The sequence below is a fragment of the Hydra vulgaris genome, chromosome 10 (assembly GCF_038396675.1).
Source record: "Hydra vulgaris chromosome 10, alternate assembly HydraT2T_AEP".
In the NCBI taxonomy this organism is placed as follows: domain Eukaryota; kingdom Metazoa; phylum Cnidaria; class Hydrozoa; order Anthoathecata; family Hydridae; genus Hydra; species Hydra vulgaris.
In genome coordinates, this window is record NC_088929.1 from 15813445 (window position 1) to 15818998 (window position 5554).

Sequence of the window (5554 nt, forward strand, 5' to 3'; positions counted from 1 at the left end):
TATATTTGGCAAAAAAAAATTTTTTTGAGTCGGAGTCGTACTCTGAAAATTTCCACGATTGGAGTCGGAGTTGGTACTTTTATTTTACGACTCCACATCCCTAGTTTTAAGTTTTTATTATTGGGATAATCAAAACTAGACTAAAAAAATTTAATCTTTTGTTTTTAGAATTTTTTTTTACAAACTACTACATTTTACATATTGTGTAAAAGGAAGCAGTTAGTAAAAAAAAATCTTTTGAGTATCTATATTATAAAATTGTACGGTTTTTATTGCATTATCCAGGATGAGGTAATTACTGAAACCATTATGTAGGTGTGTGGGTTTTATATAAAACTTACAAAATCATTTTAATTGCATCATCCAGGAAGTACTGGAACCAATATAAAAAAAAATTTGTTTAGAGTACAAAGAGACCAAATGGAGCCTATTGTTCACACTAAGCCATACTTTGTTAACCTCTGAGAAAGAGTCTATAATCTTAACGCAGCAATGTCGAAACAAGTATGTTTCAAACAACGGAAAGGCAGAAAGCAACCACGAATTGAAGACTGTGATGTCAATGCGGCTTCTGATGCCGAGAGTGACTATAACAAAAAATAAAAAAAAGAGATTGTCTTAATGAATCACGAATAATTAAACGCAAAAGCATCACATATGAAAAAAAAAATATTTCAGCGGAATAATTAGACGTTGAATCACGAGTTGTTGAGCTGTTACCCCAAGAAAAAATTGCTACTAGTAGTTGTACAATTAGCGGTGAAGATTTCACAACACTAACAATTTATGTCCCACCTTTTTTAAATCAACGATGGTACAAAATAACCTTGATAGTTGGCTTTATAAAAAAGTCCATCTATGTAAGTAATACTGAACTCGTTAGCCCCTTCACGTTAACTTTTAATGCACCTCAATAACTCGATGGAAATAGTTGTGGAGTTTTTACACTAATATTTGCAGTAGTTTTTACCACCAATGTGAACATTGGTGGTAAAAATTGTACATCCGTCGATACATTTGTGCTAGAATTGTATAACGTATGTGCGCTATCGTTGAAAACGAAGATATATGTGACATCCCATTTTTAGTAAAAACCCGTTTTGCTCGTTAAAAATGGTCACAATTCAATTAGTGCAATAGTTAGTGTCGTAATGCCTGCGTACCGTGTCAGTCTTCTCACACGACATTTTATGTAGCCAATGCATTTGAACAAGTAAATGCTATGTTACTAGCTTCTGTTATTCAAAACTTAGTTTATTTTTGTAAAAAAAAATTCAAATAACAAATATTTTATTACTTTTAAACTTGCTATAAGAATTACATTAGTCTAATTTCTTATATTAAAAAAAAAATTTCTTTATCCTGACCAGGTTTAGGTTTTTGGGCCAGGTCGGCTTTAAGGTACAACCGAGACAACAACGTTTAGTGCTTAAATAAGATTCATACTATAAAAAGTCATTATTACTTGTCTTCACAATCGTGTAATTAAGAGTTAAATCAAAAGCATTTTTTTTATACTCAGTGCAATAATAAAATAAAAACTTGTTTATAACTTTAATAGAAAAGAAGCAGTAGAAGAAGTTCCATGATTAAATGCACTATTGATATTTAAAGACATTTTTTAAGAGAGAAAACCACAGAAGTAAAAAAAACTTATTAAAGTATTTATGCTATGATTTCACAATTCATAATATCCAAAGAAAAATCAGCAATAGCTTTTATTAAAATATTGTGTACACTTTTTTATAAACACTTTTTTATAAACACTTTTTAATAAACACTTTTTTATAAACACTTTTTTATAAACACTTTTTTATAAACACTTTTTTATAAACACTTTTTTATAAACACTTTTTTATAAACACTTTTTTATAAACACTTTTTTATAAACACTTTTTTATAAATACTTTTAGTGACAAGCAGAATGTTATAAACACTTTTTTATAAACACTTTTTTATAAACACTTTATTATAAACACATTTTTATAAACACTTTTTTATAAACACTTTTTTTTAAACACGTTTTTTATACACTTTTTTTAAACTTGTTTTTAATAGGGATACCAAATATTTGGGTTTTCAATATTTGTACAAATACCAAATACCCCAAATTGTGACCCCCCCCCCCCCCCAAATATTTGTACAAATACCAAATAGTAAAATGTATGAAAAAAATCAATTGATTTCAATTCAAATTTGAGCTTTTATTTAAGAAGTGATATTTTAAAAATACAAGCATATTCAATTTTTCTTCTTTTATTCTATTACGAAGTTTAATCTTGAAGTTTCCAGCAACAGAAAAGACTCTTTCAACGTCTGTTGATGTTGCTTGCACAGTTAATAAGGCATCGTAGATCATCTGAAATTTATCTGTACGTTCTTTTGTTCCTTCAAACGCCTAAATTTCATTTTCGATCAAAGTTTTGACTGTTTTCTGATAGCTTACAAAGTGGTTGATAGTATCATCAAGCTTGGATGTTGTATTTGAATCATTTTCATCATCATTTTCCTCCAACAATGATTCTGCAAATAGTCTTGTATTGAGTTCCTTGATTTCTTTTCTAATAGTTAATTTTGACGAATATTTAAAATAATCATTTTTCTTTGGATAATCACCAGCGTGAAGAAAAATCAATATTGATATTAAATTGACATTTCTTCGTGAATCAATTCGAGTTTATAAATTTTCAAACATTTTTTGCGAAATGTCACTTTCCTGTGTGTTGAGTGTGTTGAATAAATAAATAAATGATCCTTCTGCCACCATCAAATTGCAGCATTTAGAGCCTAATTTTTTAATAACTTCTTCAACAGGAATCAAACAATCTATTATGTCTTTAACTTTAGTTTCAATGCTGTCATCATATGAACCTTCAAATTCAATTATTGTAGATTTTACAATTTCTTTCAGTTCATAAAATCTCTGCAACATAAGAAGTACACTATTCCATCTTGTCTTGCAGTCAAATAATAGAGTTAACTCTTTTCCTGTTGTTTCTTGGACATTTTCTTTAAAGCGAGCAATTTTCAATGGAGATTTTTGAAATTTTCTCACATATCCTCGAACAACATCAAAGTAGGATTTTTCCATTGGTAAAGAGCTTTCTTGTTCATCAAAATCTAGTTTTTCATCAAAATCTTCATCTTCATCATCAAGTTCAACATTATCTTTATATTCATCCATCTCTTCACGATCTTTTTGATATAAACAGTCAACAATAGCTAAATTTATTCCATGATTGTAACAAAGTTGACTTTCAAATGACATCAAGGTGACATATTTTTTCATTACGGCAGCTCCATCGTTTATAGTTGAGACAATATCTTCTGAAATGTCAAGTTTGATGTCCTGGAGTTTTTTTCTGACAATTGTTTTTAATTTTTTAGTATTACAACTACCTGATCCAACAGAAGTTAATGCAAATTGCTTAGATTCAGTGCCGTTGTAAATTTTGATATTTAAATATCTCTTGAATGTATTATCAGTCCACTTATCAACTATTTAACTAAATTTTTTTCCCATGACTTTAGACTTTTGAATTTTTAACATTTTTTTTCGTAGTATTTTTAAATATCTTCCCAAACTGTTGATCTTGATTTAGGCATTTGATGACCGCGTGATGACAAATATGATTTAGTAGCATCCGAATTTATTATTTGATTAATTGAAAATCCATCTTTGGCTGCACATTTTGATATTAACAACTCTCTAGACTCTCGAACTGTAAAACTTGTTGTTAGACGTTGAATTTTTTGATTACTTGGACCTTCTGTTGATTCTGATGTATTCTTTCTTTTAAGAGATATATCCATGCAATGTTTCAATTTTAAAGGATTCATCAAATTCGTTGTTCCATAATTAACAATCGTACAAACTTCATTATAGTTGCCAACTTGACATTTCGCCTGATTTTTACTCATTTTTACAAAATGTTTCCACACTTCACTCGTTATTTTCTAAATAAAATTTGAGTTTAGTCAACGTAACCTAAAAAAGCATAAGAATCATACCTGATAGTAGTATTTATAGTACTTCTTTGTATAATTTCAATAGTTACTTCATTAAATTCACAATTAAACAAAGATAAATTTTAAAAAATTTCAGTAATAGTGAATTATTTATGATATAAAATTCACGGAGATTGCGTAACTTGGAAATTGAAAAAAAGGGTTCGTAACAAATTAGATTTTTAAAAATGTGACAGTTATTTTTTTAAAAAATGCTGAAAAATAATTTAAAAACTTTTGCACTATTAGTATACAAATATTTGGTTAAAAATACAAATATTTGGGTGACCCTAAATAGTGCTAAAAACACCAAATACCCAAATAACAAATAATTGGGTTCGACATCCCTAGTTTTTAATTTATTGGATTAATTAAAATCTGTATTTTAAAATTACAAAAGTTTTTTTAAAATTAAAAACAAGTGTTTTTATCGAATTGTCTTTTGTAAGTTAAAAAAAAATACTACAAACAAAGTAACCAGAATCGAGTACTCTTCTTACTTTTTTGTTTATATTTATCATATTGCGATTAATTTAATTCACAATAAGTAAATTAGTTTAAAATTTCTGAGCTTTAGTGATTTGTAAATTATTTCTATCTTACTGTTTGTTGTTGTTTTTAATAAGACAAATAGTTTAGATATTTAGATTTTCACAAATGAAAATCTAAATATCTAAACTATTTGTCTTATTAAACAAGATATTTTAGATATTTAGATCGAAAATCTAAATATCTAAAATATCTTGTTGGTTTGGTAACTACTGTTGGTTAGAATCTGCAGAAGACCAAGTGATCTTCTTTAAGAATCATCATCAATCATCACAACATAAAAGCGATTCTTGATAGAATCAAGAGCCGCTTTTATATTGTGATACTCAATGAACAAATATTCCCAAGAATCTGAAAAACCATAAAGGTTGCCTTATTTCACTGCCACTGTTATCAAAGAGACCAGCGTTTAAGTAACTCTATTGGACGTGCAATCTCTGATGCATTTTGGTTTTTCATACCGTTTAGCTTATACTAAAGTTTATCAAATGGAAAAGTGAAAAGTATGGAAAAACAATGTTTTACTTTTTAAGAACGAGCTCTATGAACATTTGCGACATTGAAAATTCAGGAAAGACAGTAAACTGTGGAGACAACAAAAGAGTAAGGCTTGTTTATTACAGTTCTTCATCGTTTGGATTTTCATAACGACTGTCTTATTCCTTTTTATTATTACTATCATTATTATTATTATTGTTATTATTATTATTGCTAATATTATTATTATTGATATGTAAACAGATCTGGAAAAGAAATTAAATTTACTATGTTGTCACTATAATTACTACTAGAAAAAATTTTAAGGTCATTATTAAATAATGTTAAAAAACAAAATATCCAGAAGAGTTTTTTTTCCTTATTGTATCTAACTGCTTGATGCATGCATTGTCTTAAATATAGAATTTTTAAAATAATATATGAAGTCTCATGTTTTATTTATTTTGGGAGAAAGATTGGGGCGAGTAAAGAAAAATAAAAAAAATTGTTATGTAAAAAT